We start from the raw sequence: 22792 nt of genomic DNA, 5'->3' as shown, positions 1-22792 counted from the left end.
ATCTGTCTTAAGAACCATAGGACTGCAACAGAATCACAAAAAATTAACCAAGGCCTTTGTTCTCATAGTTGGCAGTGCTTAATGACAGTTCTGGCCCTCTCCTTGCGGCTACAATCTCTTTTGCAGCAAACAGCAGTAAATGTCAACTCTGAAAGCCACCCAGTTTGACAGCAAATGATTTAAGCACCAAGGGTGACAAGGAGACCATATTTTATTGAGCCATTGAGCTGGCTTTGAGGACTTACTTGCTGGCATTTTATATCAGATGGCAAAGATGCCTACATTAGCAGGTACAAAGTGTTGGCCTGGGAGTTCATATTTAAAAAAAAAAAAAACTCAGTTTGCAACAAAAGAGAGAAACTGGAGCTGACTTTCCACATTGGTTTAAAAATGAATTTTGGAAAATTCTCGTGATCTATGTTCATCTAAGTATAAATTCCAGAGAGTTATACTGTCCTCATCCTAACTAGTAGGTAATTGTGTACCTTGGACGCCACCACTTATAACTTTCCAAGAAGCCCCTGAGATTGGCAACAATTCCTTGATTTATCTGAAAATTCTTCATTTCAGTGGAATATTGTCAATGGCATTTTGCAAAAGAATGAAGCTTACTAACACATAATGCCTCATCTCTTATCACTGTTGTCGCCTTGAATGCAAAGCACACACGCACTTGTGCAGGCTAGACCCTTTCCAAAGCTGCCCATCCGGGTAGGTGAGTGGGGGCTGAAACCAGGTGTAGAAATCAAGCTCTGGCCGCATCCGTCACAAGGGGACACCTTTCTTTAAAAGCTCAAATGCTTTCATTGAAGGCAACTAATTTTCATAATTTGAATTCTCTTTATTACGCATAAAAGCTCAAAAAAGCTCAAAGAAAAATAGATACCATATAGGGAAGGGAGAGGAAGGAAGGTGGGTATGATTATTAAAGAGTAACACAAGGGATCCTGGTAGTATAGAAACTACTCAGTAACTTGACTGTGGTGGTAGATACACAAATATATGCACATGTGTAAAATTGCATGGAACTTACATGCACACACAAATGAGTACAAGTGAAACAGGGAAAATCTGAATCATATCAATGTCAATAGTTTTGTTGAGATATTGTTCTGTAGTTTTTGCAAGATGTTATTTTTAGGGGCAGCTGGGTATAGGGCGTATGGGAGCTCTATTATTTCTTAGAACTGCATGTGAATCTACAGTTATCTCAACATAAAAAAGTTCAATTAAAAAAATAGATACTCCAGACTTCACAACAGGCTCTGCCTTTAGTAGGGTGGTCCTCTTCCTCTTTATGGCAAAGCTTCAACTTTCTCAGCTAGTGGGAAAAGATGAATGACTTACCCTGTTTTATTGATAATAACATGACTTGGCCAGGACTGGAGGGAAATGATTCTTGATCACTGTCTGTGTGCATTACAATGACCTTATCACAAACATTTTTTTCCACTGACATTTAAGAGAGAATATAAATATGGGTGTGAATGTTTTAAGCAAGCCCCAAGAGACAGGAGCTTGAGATTACAAATCTTCAGAAGTGTTTTAATAGTCTGTCAAACTCAGTTGACAATGTTTTATCAATTATGGAAGCTATTTCCATAATGATAAAATTAATGGTCAAGAAGGAGATGGAGAATTTCTTTGACATCTAAGCATAAAATTCATCCCAGGGGTTTTACAGATAAATCAAACCCAGTGCTCCCTTTGTTAATGAAGAGAACCCGTATCAAGAGGATACTTCAGTTCCAGAAACATCATTAGTAGGGAAGGAAATAATAGAGAAAGTACAGGGAAATGTTCCAGGATGTCAGATAAAAGGCAGCCTAGATTAAGAAAATATTAAATAGTAACTAAAATGAAATCAAACATCACACAAAACACACATCACTGTGGGGATGCTTGGACTACGGTTTCCATGCTCTTTATATCTTTAGTTTGCACAAGAGACTTCCGGTGATGGAGAGAGACTCCCCATTGAAAGAAGAGTGTATATTGTCTCCCTACCCATGCTTCCACAACTCCACACTCAGCCCATTTCTTTTTTTTTTTTTTCTGGAGACATAATATCATAAGCACATAAACCATAAGCACATCTGAGAGCATATTAAGAAACCAGTTTTTAAATGTCGTAAGTGTACCACGCACGATATGTCCCTCTCTTCACACCTTAATTCTGCCTCCTTTTATTCCACACCTATTACGTCTTTCAGATTTATTTGGTAACGTTCCACCAATGCTGGAGGAAACTTAAAGATGAGCCCCTTTATCCCTTAAATAGCTTTAAAGTCAAATAAATAAATATACATTAAATAAGTCTGACACAAAATAACATTTTTTATTTTCCCAAGCTACTTCAGAGAGGGATAATATCCCTCACATAGAAGGCGCTAAGTGCCCTTGCGCTTCTATAGTAAAATTGATAGTTTCCTCTATTATAGTTAATGCTAGCAATGAACTTGGCCAGGGGGTTTGTCCAGATCAAACAAACCCAGGGCCTTTCATTACAAAATCTCATCAGGCACAGCTGATCCTATAAAAGGCCAATTTCTTCCCCATCTGCCATCTCAGAATCATAGAAAACTTACGTTTTAATCTTTGAAGAAAATGTTCCCTTATTATTTGAGAATAGTAGGGTTCAATGGATTGGTTTGGGACTATCTAGGGATCATCGGAAAGATAGTTCAACAAGGGTACTTTGTGATCAACTATTTTTCGGAGGCTTTGGCCAGGAATCATTTGTTTGTACCATGCAAGTTTTCCTTTATTTAGCCAATGGGGCTTCCTGGCTTTAAAGGCTTTTAAGGACAGGGATCATTTATCTTTGTATTTTTTATAAGAATGAACCCCAGTGTCTAGAGTGGACCCAACTGAATTTCCGCCCAGTGTGATCGTGTTTCTCTCCCACACGGTGTTCACTGGCCCCACGTATTTACTCACACCTGTCAGGGGATTGATTCCTGTGGTTCTTCAGACCTCAGGATAATGGCCAAAGTCCTCTGGGTCACTTTCCCAGCCCTGCATGATCTGCTCCTACCAACTTTTGTAGCCACACTGGCCTCTCGCCTTTCTTCCCCAAGCTCCTCAGCCCCATGGTAGAGCCTCACCGTGTCCCCACTGGAATCTTCCCTGAGCTCCTTGACCAGCTCATCCCCCACAAACGGCACTTAGCACACGCACCAATCCTGGACAACCCCATCTAGCGGTGATTTTCCATTTATTTGTGAGCTTTTAAAAATTAATTCCTGGCTTCTCCAGTAGACCATAACTTTCCTGGTGGCAGAGTTTGTTTCTTCCTCCTTTGCCATGAAATCCCCAGCACCTAGCACTGTGCCTAGCACATGGTGAGCATCCAGTAATGCTGGTTGAATGGATTCATGAATGCAGGATGCAGAAATATTTTACGGGTGGCCAGGTTTAGAAGTGGGTGGGTAGGAGAGAGAAGAAATAGAAGGGAGCACGGGAAAAGCAGAGAGAAAGAGAGACAGGGACTACAAGGTATAACCTAAGTATTTTACAAAAGCAAAGAAGGATCATATAATTCCATCCCCAATACAAGAGAATGAATTATACGATGTAAACCAAACCCATGTAAAGATGCAAGAATAATTTCTCAGTTCGTTCGTTCAAAAAAGTATGTCTTAAGCAACTACCAAGAACAGTGCTCAGTGTTAGGGGCACAGCAATGGACCAAACACTCTAAGTTCCTGCTCTCGGGAAGCTTGAATTCTATTTTTGAAAATATTTAATGTAGAAGCTGATGCTAGAATATGTAGAAAAATAAAGGAGGATGAGAGGGAGACAGTACAGAAGGTGCTCTTTTAGATAGGGTGGTGAGGAAAGGCCTCTTTGATGGGGCAGTGATCTGAACGAGGCCAGGGAGGAGGCTGGTGAATCCTGGAGCAGCAGGCTTCCAGGCTGAAGGAAGAGCAAGTTCAAAGGCCCAGAGGCAGCAGCGTGCTTGGTAGAGGAACAGTTAGAGAGGAATGCAAATACCTTCCCCAGATGTGGGGTTTTCCTCTTACTGCTCACCCATTGGTGCTCTCCTGCCTTCTCTGGGTAAGTTCTCCTGGGCCTGGTCGGGGGAGGCTCTGCTCCTTTAAGCCATGAGGGATCTCAGTTTCCTATATAAAGGGATCTAGCAACCAGGAGCTTTGGGGAGCCTCTTCTGCCTTAACTCTGCTTTTGTCATAACTCTGACTTATTGGCCACCCACCTTTCTCTCTGGGCTGTTCTCATGTTGCCCTTTATGCCTGACTGCCTGCAGCGCCCTTGCCATCTCTTGACTGTGACACTCAGCTGACGGCTACCAGGTTGACCTGACCTGGAATCTGGTTCTCCACGGCACAGACCCCCTCTCAGGGGTGCTCCCTCAGACTTTATTAGGTTCCTGGAGCAGAGCCAGCATGGGTTAGCCACCAGCAATCCTTGCCAAGGTGTTACCCGATAGACTCTTAGTGTTAGTCCTCCAGAAAACATCACTGTCAGAAATATCTGAGTAATTTCCAAACCCAAAGGCATGCTTCTTAAAAGGGTGCAGAAGATATTGCAGTGCGAGGGAGGGGGTTGTCTCTGCTTAGCATGCTTAAGTCACATCCCTGATACAGCCTCTACATGATTGGAACATTGAACTTGTCTAGCAATGTCATTGACAGTCCTCTCTCTCCCAGGAGACGGAATTCAAGGCCACCAATGGCTCCCTATGTCTGTTCTGGATGATCCGTCTATAGAAGAGGGTGTGGAAACAAACAGTGCCACCCCTCCCTTAGAAATATACCTTAATGCTCAGTGACCATCTGGAATCTCACTGGCTGCTTTCTGCCTTTCCTCTGGAATTCAACAGTTGTTTGCATTTCTCTTAAGAAGATGCTGTTAATCTCAAGGCATAAAAAACCATGCAGTTCCATGGTAGTTGGGCTTTTAACGAATACAACTAATCATTTCTAAGGGCTGGTGGAAAGGATTGTAACAAGGGTGTAAATGGAGAAAGTATGAAGCCACTGTTCTTTATTATTGCCCTAACGTGCTGAGAAAATAAACTCAAATATTGTAACAAAGAGATATAATGTTGCCTTTTTCTAGGCTTGGGTAGGACAGAAAAATTCTTTTAAACTCTTAAAGGTTATTACAGGACCCAGTTTATAAGCACCAGCTATTACATTACAAGTGAGAACTTGGATTCTAGCTGCACGTAAGGTACAAGGGTGCATTTGAAAAGATAGCAGAATCCTCTTGTCATCTTTCTCCTAGCCGTAGTATATATTCCATGGTTAGTGATCATTAATTATCAAGTTATTGATAGAAAGTGCTTCTCTTAATACTTATTTGTTCAACCTAATAGTTGGTTATTTAAACAACAGTTTCTATTATAGGACTTACTAACTCATCAAACCAATATTTATTAAGCCTTGGCAAATGATACGTTATACTGATATCTATTCCTTTGTTCATATATCTAATTTGTCTTATTGAAAATATAGTGTTTAGAGATTAAGGGCCCTTAATAGGATCTTTCTTTGCTGTTTAACTCAAGACAATGATGAGTATCAATGACTACATATAGTTTCTCTGATGAACACAGAGAGAGAGAGAGAGAGAGGGTTGGTGGCGGGGGGGAGTATAACAGTAACTTAAGTAATAAAAGTTCCACATTTATGCATTCAGGTTATGATTAATTTATAAAACGAATGAATATGCGTAAAAAACACAAAATATAAATGGGTTGAACTCTGTGGTGGGCATTCTCTCATTCTGGCTGCCCTTTCCTATTGGCACTCCAGTTTCCTTTGGGGGAATTATGAAATCTCAGGGCAAGTCTCCCAGGAGATCTGTGGTGTAAGAATCCCTTTGGCTTAAATTTGCCAGAAGTTTTAGCCAAGAATCCCAACCGATGTATACTTAATGAAGAACAAGGGAAGGAAGGAAATAAATAGTGCTCAGAATTTCAGACCACATCTTATTGTCAGTGATTAAGATACCGTATCTTAATGTCAATGAACATGGTGGAAATAAATGGGTTAATATTCATGCTTCATCTTAAATGTCTTTGGATGGAAAGTGCTTCATTAGGACAGCAGATTACTATTACTGACTGCTCACTGGGGTATGAAGAGGAGAAAAAAATCAATAGTCACTACCTTCCTTGGTCAATAGTGTTTTCTAAATCCTTATGTAGTCTAAGCTGAGTTATTTCACTTTTTAAAACTGTGAGTCATGAACAAAAAAATTAGCATAAAGTAAGATGCTTCTAACATTAAGAAAAGTACTTCCTATTTATTCTCCTCTATTGTCTACTCATCAAAACCCTGTGTGTGCCGCCTCTCTCTGTCAAGGGGGATGTGTTTCAAGATCCTTCCTGCACCATCAACAGGGCTGAATGACCCGGCACTGGGGCAGATCAGGGGTGGGATGGGGAATTGCTGCTCCCCTCCCACCCCTGCGGACTTAAATTTTGCCACAGAAGCATCTTCTCCATGGGTTACTGAGATAATGAACTATTTCCTCATAGTATTCTTTGTTCACAATCCATGGCATGTTAGATGGAAAGGGTACTTCAGACATCATTTGGTTTAACCCTGTCACATTTTGGAGGAGAAAACAGAAGCTAGTGTAAAATAACAGAGTTAATTTGGGTGTGAGAGGGCAGACTGGAGTTTTGTTCCTAGACATGACTTTAGTCCTTTCATTGAAGCCATTGACTTCCTCCCACAGAAATCATTGTGAGGCACAGTGCTGTGGTCAAGTGCCCTACTTAATGAAACTGCACATTCGTTGACGACTGTAGGCAACACTGTCCAATAGTACTTCCTGCCATGATGGAAATTGTCCATGACGATGTGACTAATGGACACTCAAAATGTGGTTGGTGTGGCGGAGAAACTGAGTTTTCTTTAACTTTTTATTGTGTGAGCACAGAGAGTTCCCTATATCTTTCTCCCAGCTTCTCCTGACATCAGCAACTTACATAACCCATTACACTTGTCAACATGAAGAAATCAACCTTGATACAATACTACTAACTCACCTACAGGCTTTATTCAGATATCACCAGTTTCTTCTACTAGTGTCTGTTTTTCTGTCCTAGGATCCAATCCAGGATCCCACATTGCAGTTACTCATCATGTCTTCTTAGTCGTGAAGGACTGATTATTTAAGTTGATTTGATTTAAATTTAAATAGCCACATGTGGCTAGGGACTACTGTAAGAGACAGGGCAGCTGAGAACGTACAAAATACGTTCACGTCCGTTACTTTCTTTAATTCTGGCGACAACCCAAACCTATGACTTATCTCATCACATCACTGGTAAGTGGCAAAGTGGCTGAAAGCTTCCAGGGTTTTCTGACCCTCGGCTGCATGCACTTCCCACTATACCACAGCTGCTTCCCCACAGTGACACGTGTGACTTAAAACTCACAGGAGACTCTGATGTAACATTTATTACTAAGATATGTGGAAAAATCTATATGTCTTAGAACATCTTTTAAAAAGCAAACCGCCCTTTGGAGTGGAAAAGGTCTCAGTATTCTGGAAGAACGACTCCTCCTCTCTCTGACCTCGAGATAGATGTTGTATCCTAGACCCCAGTCTTGGGACCTCTTGTGTATTTACACACTCTCTCTAAGTGATCTCATTCAGTTCCTTGGCTTTAAATAACATTTATAAATTGATTGGCCCCAAATTTATATCTCCAGGCCAAACCTTGCCCTGAAACTCCACCTGCTTCCCTCCCATAGTCATGGGAATGTCTCACGGCATCTCAAAGTGAGAATTTTGCATGCTCTCGGATGCCCAGTCCAGGCTTTGCCAAGTCTTCACAGCTCTGTACGTGGCACCACTGCTATTCATTACTCAAGCTGAAAACCTACAAGTCATCCTTGATTCCTTTCTCTCTTGTTCTCATTTGCAACATCCAAACCATCTGCAAGGGCTGTTTTTCTCCAACATGTATCCACGATCATCCACCTCCTTTGAAGCCTCATCTTCTCTTACCTGGGTTGCTGCCACTGCTGCTAATCAGTCTCCAATCAGACCTTGTAACTTCCCTCTTTTGAATCATCTGACAGCTTCCCACTGTCCTTAAAATAAAACCCAACCACCTCAAGATGTCTTTAAAGGTCCTAGACGATCCCCTGTCTACTTCTCTGATTTCATTCTCTGTACTCTTGATTCACACCTTTCTAGCCAAATCAGACTTCTGTCAAACCGAAAACTCAAACCCACCAAAGAAGAACTCATCCACTTCAGGGCTTTGACAGCTGCTGTTCCCTCTGTCTGGAAGTTGCACCTCCAGATCTTTGCATGGCTGGTTCCTGGTATTAGGGTCTCAGCTTAGCTGTCACCTTCTCACCGAGACCTTCCCTGACCGCCCACTCACTTTCTACAACATTGCCCCAATTATTCTCTCCGTAGCAGTTACCCACTCTCTGAAATGATCTTGTTTGTCCTTTGTGTTCCCTTGGTTATCTCCAACAGGGATGTCAGCTACCTGAGACCAGAGACCTCCCCTCTTTTGGGCACCGTATCTCCAGCACCTATAAATGTTTGGTACATGGTAGAACCTCAATAAACACCATTGAGTGAATGAATCAAAGAGGGCTCACACACCGACATTTATGTGTCAAGTCCATTCCTATTGCCTCATTAATGATTTTCTGAGTGGCATTCAGGGTCAGCCCATTATTGTGTGTCTCTCTCTGGGCCTCACAGTCATGTGGGTAACAGAATGACACACCAGAAGTCATAGCCATTGTGTTAGATAGGCTAGGTGAGGTGAGGCTGCAGTAACAAATACTCTGAAAACCTCAGTGGCTGAAGACAACAAAAGGTTTTTACTCACACAAACTCCATTGCAGGCTGGGCCACTCGCTAGGGCACCTCTTCTCCATGAGGCATTTCCACTATCTGGACTGTTTTGATGTTATCGTGCTGCCATCATAATCCATGGCTCCCTGGTCTCCTAGCAAAGAGAGAGCCGGCAGTTCACACACCAGCTTCTAAATGCTTTGGCCCAGAAGCAAGAGACTCTTTTTCTTTCTTTCTTTTTTTTTTAAAAAAGAAAGGATAATAAATGGATATTTACTGAACATTTAAAATATATGATACATTATGTTGCGTGTTTTTGGAACATTGTGGTCATTTATCACACAGCACCCACCAGCTTATACTTGAATATGACAGAAGGGATTTACCTGGTTGGATCTTAACATCACTTTTAGGTTATTTACAGATAAGCTAAAATGCATATTAAAAACCGGTAATTTTCCTGGATATAAAATTATAAACCTAATTCTAATTTATTAGCTATTTACCATTCTTTTCTTATAACTGGACATGGGAAAAGGGTGAACATCTTTGCCAGGTTAAAAGGGATTATAAAATGAACAAACACTCTTTTTGATCACAGCCCATTAGCCAGAGCTGCCCACGAGACTCTGCCTAATTGCAAGGGGGCTTGCAATATGGAGGAGTGAATGACTATTTGGTGAGGAAAATGTCTCTACAACAGTCCACCTTGAACACACATAAACCAACTCACACCTGTCCAAGGGAGATTATCTGAAGTCCCACCTAGTCACTGCATCCAGCTCTAAGTCCTGGATCTGCAGGGGATGTGCTATATGTGGCATCTCTTCTGGGTCAGGATAAAGCTCATGATGGTCCAGACGTGTGAACTAAAATGACAGATTATCTGCCCCCTCCCCCCACGCCCAATATACAATGGTGGTACAGGGATGGGGCAACCACAAATCATGCTCCCTTTTGGAAAAAAGAAGATTGTAAGACATAACGCAGTATCTGGTCAATAACAGGGTTCAACCTCCTGCACTGTCGGTGGGAATGTAAATTGCTATAACCACTATGGAAAACAGTATGGAGGTTCCTTAAAAAACTAAAAATAGAACTACCATATGACCCAGCAATCCCACTACTGGGCATATACCCTGAGAAAACCATCATTCAAAACGAGTCATGTACCACAATGTTCATGGCAGCTCTATTTACGATAGCCAGGACATGGAAGCAACCTAAGTGTCCATCGACAGATGAATGGATAAAGAAGATGTGGCACATATATACAATGGAATATTACTCAGCCATAAAAAGAAACGAAATTGAGTTATTTGTAGTGAGGTGGATAGACCTAGAGTCTGTAATACAGAGTGAAGCAAGTCAGAAAGAGAAAAGCAAATACCGTATGGTAACGCATATATATGGAATCTAAAAAGTAAAAAAAGGTACTCATGAACCTAGTTGCAGGGAAGGAATAAAGAGGTAAGCATAGAGAACGGACCTGAGGACATGGTGTGGGAGGGCGAAGCTGGGGCGAAGTGAGAGTAGCATCGACATATATACACTACCGAATGTAAAATACTTGGCTGGTGGGAAGCAGCAGCACAGCACAGGGAGATCGGCTCGGTGCTTTGCGATGACCTAGAGGGTGGGATGGGGAGGGTGGGAGGGAGGCTCAAGAGGGAGGGGATATGGGGACATGTGTGTGCATATGGCCGATTTTTACTTTGTTGTGCAACAGAAACTAACACAGTATCGTGAAACAATTATACTCCTATAAAGATCTATTTAAAAAAAAATAACAGGGTTCAAGATTCTTCACAGTGTGTGGCTCCACCTGTTGAAGTTTCTTCCTTCTTCATTATTTTCCTTGGTCAAATATGAAGTAGGTGTTAGGGGACATGTCCTGTTAGATGAATGGCTCTCTCAGCCCATTTCCTGCTTGCAAAATATTAAATCTCAAATAGATTCTTTCGAACAAATAGCAGTTTTCTCATCTCTCTGCTTCCAGTCAATTCTATGAGCCAGCAACCACGCCCATCGTTCTTTTAGAGAAATGATCCAATCTTTATTTCCTTGCTTTCTTACCTCCGTGGCCCTCCATGTCACAACTTCATGGTGCTCTTCTGCTTTGGTGGGAAAGCTACTCCTTTCATAGGCTTTTACCTGGGGTCTTTTTATCCAGCGGAAAGGTTTCATTGGGCACCATACCATTAGTCTGATTTTTTTCCCCTCAGTTGCTTTGGATCTTTGTTGCTTGAATCTTTTCTCAGTACTATTAGGAATCAGGAAGTGGTCCCTTGACCAGCTTTATCAGGCCTCAAATTTTTGGAATGTATTTCCTTTCTTTTCTGCTTGTAAAACAGTCAGTTCTTTCTTGAGCTCATCTCTTTCTTCTTACACTTTGCCACACAGAGTCAATAGCAACCTCTTCCCCAGGAGCGGTAGGCTTACTACCCCGTGATCGCCTACATTTTGGTCTCCTACGTTCTTGCAGCCAATAGACTGCATAATAAGGAGGAGCATTTCCCCCAAATCTGACATTTGTTTCCTCACTGTCCACCGCTGAACCATTGAGGCAGTGCCACAGATTTCCATTTTGAGTTCTTTTGTTATGGCCGCACTCAGACTAGGTGATCTGCCAGATCCCTTCACACCGTAACGTTCCAAGATTCCAAGACGACGCACCTTGGTCTCTCCTACAGTAAAATCGTGTTGCTGGAACATTATTGAAAAACACTAGTGAACACTATTGAAAGCACATGCCTGACACTTATAAAGAAATCAGTATACAGAGTAGATACTGATGTGTATTTTCCTCCTACGCTTGCCTTAAAAAGACAGAGCAGGAGAATAAAGAGGCAGTAGTGTGATCTCGAGTTGTAAGTCTTGTGTATTTTTGGTGTAATGGTATCATGTCAATACAGTAAAGGAAGAACAAGAGACAGAGAGCAATGGAAAAAGCAGTCCAGCATGACAAGGGAGGGAGGAACAGAGCGTTAAAGGGTGTAATTGAGAGGAATCTTCCTGTAGTCAAAGAGGGTGTGGTGGGCAGAGGCTGAAGGGACTCCACCTTTTTGAGTCTCTGGCAGCTGCTCAGGCAAGGAGTTTATAGCCAACTTCAGGAAATGACTCAAGAAAGAAGCAGGGTTCGCAATGAAAGCTCGGGGTTTTAGAGAGCACTGGTGATGCCAGGCTTCAACGACTTTCTTTAGGGGTATTTGAGATTCTGTTAATCCTGGGCTTTGTAAGAGCCATAGGCAAGTTAAGGGATGGGACTGTATGGTCATGGTGGAAGCTGGTGATGCAGTGAGAACAGCAGGGCCCAGGGGCTGTTTGACTCTGGGCAAGTTACTTAACGCTTCTGAGTGTTGCTTTCTTTCTTCCTTTGTAAAATGAGGATGATAAAAATACTTAGGTTGTGGTGAGAAATAGACAAGATAAGGTACATAAATAGCATAAAGTTAGTACTCACCAATGGCCGGTGCTGGTGCTATTGATGACGCTAGTGATAATGAGGCCTCGTAGGAGGTAATGGAGGTTCTCAGCCTCGTCTGTATGTCATAAGCACTGGGAGCTTTTAACAACCCACTGCCTAGGAGGCATCTCATCCATTAAATAGGAAGCGCTGGGGGCAGAATCCAGATATTAGCCCTCTAATATCTCCCCAGTGGATTCCAACGTGCAGTCAACATAGAGAGCTACTAGTTAAGGGCAACACCTCTAGAAAACAGGGATAACTTCTTAGGGTCCAATGCCTCTAAAAGTATTGTACATTAATTAGGCAAAATTTTAAGAGATAGCATTTCAGTGTGATGAGGATTGAGCCACAGGAGGCATGGGTGTGGACCTATGCATTCATACAATCGTTTAACGAATGTTTACTCATCCCCTTTATTTATTTCCATCTGGCAAGTCCCGGGGATTCATAGATGAACAAGAGAGGGAAACCATTATTGGGAGTTAATAATCAGGTGTAAGAGCTCAGCAACAAATCAACTCCAAACTTGAACAGCGGTGGCTTCCATGATAGATGAATCACAAAGGGATCTCAACTATTTTTATCATGGCTAATTTCTTTTAAAAAGAAGTACTGAAATCAGTACATCAAAGTTTTGTTCAGTTTGGGTGGTGAGTATGTTGGTAGTTGTTATGTTATTTTTCTTGCACTTTTCTCTGTTTGAAATGTTTAAAGAAGACGCTGCTACATCGTGCTAAGTGCTGTGATGGGGTGAGATTGGGATGCAGTGGGAACACAGAGGAGGGCCACCCATCAGCTAGCTCAGAGCGGGCACGGGGAGGGAAGGCAGAAGGTCATGGAAGGCTTTCAGGAAACCACTGACACTTCTGACATGGGAAGGTGTCACAAGAGGATTTGCATTTTAGAAAGATGAATGGGGGAGAGAGCAGAGACATGCAAGCGGGGATATCATTAGAAGACCATTTGCTCCTGATGTGAACTTCGTAAGGCCTAGACGAAGGCACTTCCAGTGAGTCGGAGGATCAGAGACCAGAGACATTCTGCAACGGATTGCTAAAACTCAGCTACCAATTGAATGCACAAGGTAAGGAAGAGGAAAGCAGGAATGCCTCATGAGTTCCTGGAGTGGGCTTTTGGGTAGACACGGTTCTCAACACCATTAACTCAGCTATGGCTTTTAGAATGAGCGACAGATTAGAAAAGAAGGAGAGAAGATGCTGAGTTCTTCTGGGGGAACTGGTGCTTGTGCTGCACCCAAGTGTCCACAGCAATAGAATATATGGCTCAGGAGAGAGGTCCATCCTCTCTCCTGTATATGAGTATAGATACGGGGCCTTCAGTGTACAGTTCATCTCTGGAGGCGAGGGAGTAGATTCAGACAACACAGTGACCAGTACAGAGCCCTTGAACACACCTGCTTTATAATCATGAGGACTAGGGTGAGAAGAAAATCCTTCCAGATGGGGCTGAGAGGAAAGAGTTCTGACCCAACCCAAGTGAAGGTGTCAATATCAAGGAGAAAATAAAAGGTTAAAGAACAACAACAACATGGAGAAGTCAATAGGATACCCATGAAATTATCATTCAATATAGCAATTCATTTGCAGGCCAATGGTGATTACAAAAGCTATTTCAGGACATGAGATCGTAGAAGGTAAACTTGCAGCATGGAAGGTACTCATTAAACATTTGTTGGATTGAAATGCACTGGGTTCCTGCCATCATGGGACAGGCCCTGAGCCTTGAGGCAGGGGTAGGAGATGCTGGAGAAGGAATGAGGTCTTTTATTGGGCTTCTCAGTTTGGCTTAGGACCAGGGGTTCTGCTGATGAATCTAGAGAGGAGCCGCCCTTTTGCCAGCCTGAGTTGAGTTTGCTTTTGCCAACATTCTACAGCTCTAATCCATTATCAGTAAGTGTCATCCCTTTGCCATATATAGAAACCGTAAGGGCAAAGAAAACACCGTGGGGGCTGATGACTCAGGATGTTTGGCAATGGGATAAATGAGCATTTCACCTTTCCTGCTGATAGACGGAGAGCCCTTAAGACTCTGGTTCTCCTACTGGATTTTTGTATAGCTCCAAGCATGCCACTGGTACCCACAACAAACCATTAATTAGAGCTAGCTTCTGGTCCAGGTTTGAAAAGACCAAAGTTGCCATATGGAGCTGGGTGTGTGTGTATGAGAGAGCTTCCCAAGGGAAGAAACCCTGTCAGCTCTCGGTTGCATCTCCAGAGTGCAGTGCCTTGTTCCTGCCACCAATAGACATTCAGAAACTATCTATTGGCTGACAGTTGGGAGGAACTGGGGTGTAATCTTCTGGCACTGTGAATTTCCTTAGTACTTTCTTCTGATTTGGGCCATATGAATTATATCATCTAGGTTCAACCAGACACAGAATCAATACATTTATATATTGAGATTTATTACAAGGAACCGGCTTATAGTATCGTGGGAGCCAGTGGAGCAAGTCCAGAATTTGTAGGGCAGGCAATCAGGAAGAGAAGTTCACGAGCAGAGTGGGGCTGTGTAGGCAGGGCTGAAGCTGTTGTCCACAGGCGGGATTCTTCTCCAGCTCCCTCTCTCGCTCTCGCTCTCTCTCTCTCTCGCTGTCTCTCTCTCTCTCTCTGTCTGTCTGTCTCTCTCTCTCTCTCTCTCTCTGTCTCTCTCGTCTTGGCCCTGCTTTTAAGGGCTTCCAACTGATTAAGTCAGGCCCACCCAGATTGTCCCTTACTTAAAGCCAACCGATTAGTGACTTTAATGACATCTGCAGACGCCCTTCACAGTACATCTAGATTAATGTCTGATGGAATAACTGGGTACTTTAGCTTAGCCAAGCCGACATCAAAAAAGCCATCACATGGGTTTAAGAATGTGTTGGAGATGCTGTGGATGAGTAAAGAAAATAGGTGGTTGGGGTGTGTGTGCGTGTGTGTGTGTGTGTGTGTGTGTGTGTGTGTGTGTGTAGATGGAGCTGGGGGGGCGGGCGGGGGGCGGGGAGGTGAGTACCAGAAATGGTGGGACCTCCTTGCTCTCCTTTCTAAATCTGGGGTCTTAGGAAAGTCTGTTTGGGGTGCATTGGTGACTAACATATAGCTCAGGGAAGCCATGACCTCAGCTTCCATCACCTTGACACACTGGGGAAGAGCCCAGTCCAGTGTATTAGGTAGGTGGTGGGCCACCAGATCCACGCCCACCTTGCTTTCTTCCTGGCCAAAGGCACGCAGCTGCTCTATGTTTTCCCCCCCACGGCTCCCCGCGCCGGGTGAATCTCTCCATAGTGCTGCCAGAGGGCGCGCGAGCAGAGGAAAACGCCGCGGGGCTCCAGGAGAGGCCAAGATGCTGGTGCTGCGACGCTGGCGAATCTGGGGCGGTGACCCGGAGCCCCTGGCACTCATACCTCTCCTTCCCCAGGACCCCTATCAAGGCTGCCACCCTTTATGTGCATGTTTCAGGGAGGGGCAGACGGGACTCCTGGGAGCGAAGAGCTAATAGATTCGCTTTCCTTTGTAAGGGATGGGAAGGGGCGCTTGCTGGGGAGAGGCGGCGGCCTCAGCACAACTGAGGAGAGACCGGAGGTATCTCCTGCCTCATTTGTCAAACTGTCGGCCCCTACCTCCTACTCCTGAAACCCGAGGGCAGAGTGTCTCAGTGCTCGGGGCGTCGGAAGGCCCCCTGTCCCGAGAGGAAGGCACCTGGCTTCCGCTCCCCTCCCATGGGTGCGCAAGGACACCTGAGCGCAGGCCAGGTGGCCGCGCGCAGCCCGGCTGCTGCAGAGTTGCAGCCCGTTCTGCATCTCTCTCCTACGTAACTGCGCCTCTCACCAGCAGTGCTACCCCCTTAAAAGTCAGGGGCCCAAGGCAAAGAGGCAGTTCTTTTCTGTAGTTTGGGGGGTTTTGTCTTTAATCTTAGGATTAAAAAGAATGTCTGCCGCAGCTGACTAATGTCACCCATCTCTCCTTTCTCTTTCCTCCTTAAAAACGCAGTCTTAATGAAATGCTTTTAAAAGCAATATAGATTTTGAGGGAAAGAAAAATCACTAGAGGACTTCAACCAAGGTTTTAATGCAACGGCATTATTAAAAATAATAATGGGCCTGGGATTTTGCAATTCTCAAGGGTGGATGGTGAGCAAGGACAAATAGAGTAGATCAGACAGTTGGAAATTATAAAGAGTGGCTGCTCTGCTCATAATTTGCACTCAAAGCACTCATAATTCGCACAATAGGGACATTTAAACACTCAGCGAGCCTGAGCAATAAACACATTTCTCACTCAATCATAACCGAGGTCAGGGAGGGAAGCCGCGGTCTTCTTTTCTTGTCTGATGTAGGAACCTCGTGGCCTCAGCTTATGTGTGGTTTTGGAAAACTCTGACAGGAATGAGTGTCTGGGAGACTTCTCAGTTGTCAAGAAGCTTCTTATGTTTCCTAAAGAAACTCAACCTAGATTCATTAAGCCATGTCACAGAGCAAAGAGAATTAAATATTTTTTTAAGACTGCAACTAATCCTGAAACTTAAATATAGGGGTAAGAATCCTACATATGAAAGGTCTGTGAAATTTTTACAGGAAATGTGCAAAGATGTTGTGTTTAAATATCCTTAGATGAGAAAAAAAATTGGGATTCCACCCCCCCAAAACCCAAATGATTTTCAGCCATCTATTCCCAATCCTCTCCTCACAGACTTCAATTAAATAAAATAACATCTTTTTGAGTCATTTAGGAAAATATTTATATATCAGTGAAATCAAGGAGATTCTTTGAGAGATGTTGCTAATGTATATTCGAGTAAGGCCAAACCTTGTATTTATGCTTTTTTTTTTCGTTGAAATTGTAGGCTCATATTAAGGATTTTCCCTCCCTTTAAAAACATCAACACAGTGCCATAACTTCCTTTATTTGCAATCAGTATATCCCATGGTTAACAAAGAACTTTTTAAAGAAAACAAGTGCCCTAATGAAATTCAGTACTTCTTTATAAAAAGAAAAAAGGATCTTTTATATGCACTTTTATATGCACTAAATATATAAGCATAGTGTGTACCTGGTAAAGTTGATTTCTGCTGACAGGGTAACTCAGGTAAATCAACATAAGAGTCCACAGCACATTATAGGGTACACTTTATTGGGTTTTACCTTCAGGTAAAGACTTCTATTAAGAAGGTACAAGTGCCTGCATACCTAGTCTGCCTTGTTTTCCACAGTGCTGTATACATAATCTCTTAAAAAATTTTTTTAATCAAAGCTTGCTCTATTGAATACATTTAATTGGAATCCAGTAGTTAAAAAATATAAAAATTTACTGCTGTAGAAAAGTTTTGATTAGTACTTTCCATTAGCAAATGTTGTTGAGTAAACCCTCTAACAGTCTATTTGCATTCAGACACGAATTGACTTAGCAAAACAGGTGATGCTTTCAACTGTACAAATATATTATTTCCCATAAATATTCCTAATGAAAGAGGTGGTCTGTTTCAGAGGAAGTAACTGCAAGGAAGACTTTTAAATAATAATAAAAAAAATTGTTCCCAACCCTGATAAGTACGGGCATGAAGTCTCGAAGGGTGAGTTATTAGGTGTGGAAAGGCAGTCTAGAAACCTCTCCCACGTACATTTTAAAGTAAGCTGCCCTAAAGCATGGCAGAAAGCATCTGGGAAGCACTGCCATTCTCTTATGTCAGAATCTCGCCCTTTCTTCCCCCACCCCCATCCCCCCAAAAATGAACTCAAATACAAAGAAAACGTGTTTTACCCTAATGAAACGTTTGGGGAAGATGAGAGTTTATGCTGGAATTCCTTGACTTCATGGTGCTAAAATTTTTTAAATAAATAAAAGAAAGAAAATATTCATACTTTTAAACAAAATTAAAATGTAAAATAGGTTCAATTATCAGAATTTTTGGATTAATCTTCCTTTGATATTTAAATAGCAATTTGGACTTCATTTGTTAACAACGAAAATAGAAATAAGACTGAGGTTTGAAGGGGCATTTTTGGTGCCCCTGTCCCATTTATGATTCTCCAATTCAAGAAGGACTGCATTTCTCTTCAGTTGTTTGTCTAAATCTGGAATCAAGATGGGAATAGTTATACCACTGGCTATTTTCTAAGTAACAAGTCAGTGTTAGTGTTTCATAGATGACAGACCTCTGACTTCACACAATGAAGCCTGAAAAAAACCCCACGTGCCATGGCCAGAGGTCTGAATCTAGACTTTCCTGGTACATCATTTCAGACTATTCTTAGAGCTGAGTGCATAAATATCTTCAATTTTTTTTTTTTTTTTTTTTTTAGTATTGCTATGTTTTGGTAAATTCCTAGCTACTTAATGCTGTGTGTGTGTGTGTGTGTGTGTGTGTGTGTGTGTGTGTGTAAGTGTGAGTTGGGAAGTGGGGCAAAGAAGACAGAGCAACAGGGGAGAAAGGAAGAAAAAGAACTGGGGAGGCAGAAAGCCTCTGCTTTGGGATAAGAATATTACATGTTCTTTTCTACTATCTTATTCACAGTGAATTTAAAGAAGGATATTATTTAACGAAGTGAATCCCTCCTTTCTTTTTCAAAATTGGTCACAGTTATTTCTGTTTCATTATTGTTTAGATGTAATGTTTCTGTTCTATGGCTTATACTGTGTGCATGATACACACACAACGTTTCTTTCTCTTTGAATATCATCACTGTTGGCTGACAATGAAATTGTGAATAACATCTTATTCTTTGTTGCATCTCAATGTTCTTTATTTGCAAATTTGATACCTCTATATAATTAATGTAATTCAATGAGCAGCAAACAATACCAATTACAATGCTGTGCATGAAAAGAATGTTACACCGTAAGAATACTTCGCAGGAAAATGACATTTCTTATTAGAATTATTTGATTTCATTAGGATGAAAAGAAAATGTTAGTATAAGCTAATCAAATAGTAAGCAGTCAGGAGAAGCAAAATACGTAAAAGAATCTCAATTTTCAGATGAAATGTATTTGATTACTATTCGTTTGACGTTCTACTACCAGTTTAAATTTTGTTAATTAAATCTGAAGTTGGGCTTCCCTGGTGGCGCAGTGGTTGAGAGTCCGCCTGCCGATGCAGGGAACACGGGTTCATGCCCTGGTCCGGGAAGATCCCACATGCCGCGGAGCGGCTGGGCCCGTGAGCCATGGCCACTGAGCCTGCGCGTCCGGAGCCTGTGCTCTGCAACGGGAGAGGCCACAACAGTGAGAGGCACGCGTACCGCAAAAAAAAAAAAAAAAAAAAAAAAAAAAAAATCTGAAGTTATATGACCTGTTAATCTTGTAGGTTAATCAGCAGAAGAAATTTAGTTCAAAGCCTGACTAGAATGCAGTTGTATTATCAATACTTTCGGTATAAAAGGAACCTTTTTCACAGTGTTACTTCCAAGTGCATTCGACAAAATGACTATTGATAACATTCATTTGTAAGAAATAGCCTTATTTGCATGTAAGGAATGAACTGTAAGTGCGTTATAGTAAAGTCATATGAAATGTAGTAATAATAATAACAACCCTTTTGTCGAGCACCTATGATGTCTTGCACTGCACAGAGTGGGCTTACACAAGAGTTAAGAAGGATGCAGTTTGTCAACTAGAAGACACAATTCAAATGGCTCTTTACGAAAGTTAAAGAATTACTTGTTGTTTAATAGGTCTTTCTTTTTTTTCTTTTTTTTTTTTTTTTTGCGGTACGCGGGCCTCTCACTGTTGGGGCCTCTCCCATTGTGGAGCACAGGCTCCGGACGCGCAGGCTCAGCGGCCCTGGCACACGGGCCCAGCCGCTCCGCAGCATGTGGGATCTTCCCGGACCGGGGCACAAACCCGTGTCCCCTGCATCGGCAGGCAGACTCTCAACCACTGCGCCACCAGGGAAGCCCTAATAGGTCTTTCTTAATAAATAACTTTCCAAAGATAACTTCCATTCAGCTCCTAAAGACATTTTACAAGTTCTGAATTTGTGGGATTTGAATTAATAAAATGTTTCTATAACGTATCCAAAAACTGTTTAGGTCGAGAATTTAAAAACACCCTGGATATGTGGTCTATTCTTTCTTTATTGCCAGCCTTATATCTTGAATATCTCTTTATCACCTCTAGATTTTTTTGCACTGTCTTCCCCTGTAAAAGTGTCTTTGAGGGCAGACACCTTCCTAGCCATCCCAGAATCTTCAGCGTTGAACGACAGAATGAGATAACACAGTTTAGAAATGTGCTAAGAATCCACATTTTAAGGAAAAATATTATAATTGAAAATCTCATTATTTTTAATACAAAGTAATAGATATTCTGAATTAAAATAAAGTCACACCATAAATAAAAGTGTAAAGAAGAAAATAAATATCCCTCATAATTCCACCCAAAACTCAGGCATAAGCACTGTTCCATTTTGACACATACACTATTTTGACATGTTTGTCCAGATATTTTTCTGTGGATCTACATGCACCTTTAAAAAAACCAAAATATGCGTTACACTATACAGTCTAATCTACTTTTTCACTTAATGTATCACGAGCGTCTTTGCTATGGATAAATACAGAAGTCATCACCATTTTAAAAAGCTTTCGAGCATTACACCATATAAATATATCAAAATTAATTCAACTGACTTTCCAAAGTTAGCCATTTATGTTGCTTTCGGGTTTTTTTTTTTTTTTTTTTGGTATGAAATGCAATTTTAAGACAGTGACTTTGTGCCTCATCCCTCCCCAGAAAGGACCAGTTTAAAAAACTCCATGCAAACAGTCAAGAGGCCATTTGTGGCCACATCATTGTTCTGTTTTCCTAGATTGTTCCAAGGATCTTCTTCCGAAGGTGTATAGTTCTACAGTAAATTCAATTTCTTTAACGTTTGGAGTGTCGAGAAAAGAAATCATGGAACACGTGGGTTCTGCTTGCATTCCTCATGAGTCTTGGATTAAGACAATCTGCCTATACAGAAAACATAGCACTAAGCAAACTTACACGAAATGATCAGAAAATACTGACAATTGGAGATTTCAGCGAAACCTCAGATTACTATACGAAAAAATCTATTTCTAAAATCAATTACCTTTTATGCAGGCAGCACTGACGAAGTTTAAGAGAAGTGAAGAAAAACCTATTCTTTACTTAGAAATGATACATGATGGATATAAGGGACTTTTCAAAAGAATTAATGTTTTGAGGGTGTCCACATCACACAATGATTGCTTAAAAAATCAAGAGAGCAAAAAGAAAAATGAATGGCTAGAACATTTCACTAACTGCCTTTATTCTTTATCTCATCCTACAGGGCCTTGGAAGAATAACAGAACTGCTCTACCCTTTCTGCTCATTTCCTGTCACAGGAGGTGTGATTGTTTCAGTGGTGGTCTCCATTGTCATTCACCTATGGCTGCTAGATCAGAAGATTGACATTATCTAGAAATCTATGGAGTAAAAGGCATCCAAGACCCACTCCCTGGGGATGGTGTGCCAATAAGGGTACAAAAAATAAGGGAAGTGAGAATCTCTCATCAGAACTCTGTTCATTGTGTACAGAAGGTTCTAAAAAGAACAGGAGTGTTTCTGAGTGTCCCTGAGTGGACATAAATTCTAATGCCTCTATGGAATTTTCTTATTTCTTTGACATCCAGCGATAGGCTGGATTAAAACCCCTGGCCCTAAATGAGAATCCAGCCTTCTGTGGGGTGGGGACGGAGGCTGAGTTCTCTCTGCCTCGCTGCTTTCTCTCTCCGTCATCTCCACTGACATACTGCCTGGTATGTCAGGCCACATGTGGCTTGCCACCATGAACATGATGACTGTAGCCCAGGGTTGTCTGAATAACATCTTTCTCTGTCATATTTTGATAGTTCCCTACTGTTTTTCTAACACAGATGAGGAAGGGTGAGCCTCTGAGGGGAAGTTACTGTTTCTTTCTTGAGATGCTCAGGGAGGACGAATATGGGCCAGGGTAGGGTGAGGACCTGGCTGAAATCTTGGCGAGAGCCTCCGAGGGGATCCCACCTAGAAGCTGACAGAACACAAGGTCCTGGTCTAAGCTCTTCTGCAGATGTAAGCCATTGTCTCCCAGTTCCAGCTGATACGGCTTTAGTGGATGAAATGGCACCTTTCCCTTAGGAACCTCCATTCCTGAAATTTCACTCAAGAGATACGCTGCTTGTGATAACAGGGTGTAAGAGAAGACAGCTTTTTACACGAGTCCTTGGGTGACCTCTGACACAGGAGACATACCCACAATCCTTCTCTCTTTGCCAAGAGCAGGCTCCTGGGAGGACAGGATCCCCTCCTTGTTTGTGGTGACCACTTGTGCCCTGCGGAGAGCATGGAGACTGGTGTGGGGAGCCCGGGGCCCTGGCCTGGGAGCATATGGGGAAGAGCTGATGTGGGCGGCAGAGCTGCTGACGCGGTTATTTATTATTTCACTGAATTACTGCTGAGTGACAAGGGCTCCTCGCGTCCTAGCGGGCTGGCATCCGTGGAACATATTTTTAACATGAATCGCAGAAGAAATAACAA

The 22792-nt window shown here is 42.2% G+C and overlaps 1 protein-coding gene across 3 annotated transcripts in view; it reads left to right on the top strand.

Annotated features, from left to right (window-relative positions):
- Nucleotides 1-22792, top strand: part of TRIL (TLR4 interactor with leucine rich repeats) — a 138768-nt gene that overhangs the window by 64885 nt on the left and 51091 nt on the right. The window contains exon 3 of one of the 3 annotated variants that reach the window (XM_067746595.1): nt 21564-21877. The exons of the other annotated variants lie outside the window; for them this stretch is intronic. The gene's annotated coding sequence lies outside the window, so the exon portion shown is untranslated. Of the gene's footprint in view, nt 1-21563; nt 21878-22792 lie in introns of those variants that run through there. 3 annotated transcript variants of the gene reach the window in all.

Source organism: Pseudorca crassidens, chromosome 8, assembly GCF_039906515.1.
Source record: "Pseudorca crassidens isolate mPseCra1 chromosome 8, mPseCra1.hap1, whole genome shotgun sequence".
NCBI lineage: Eukaryota > Metazoa > Chordata > Mammalia > Artiodactyla > Delphinidae > Pseudorca > Pseudorca crassidens.
This window is presented reverse-complemented; position numbering and strand designations above follow the sequence as displayed.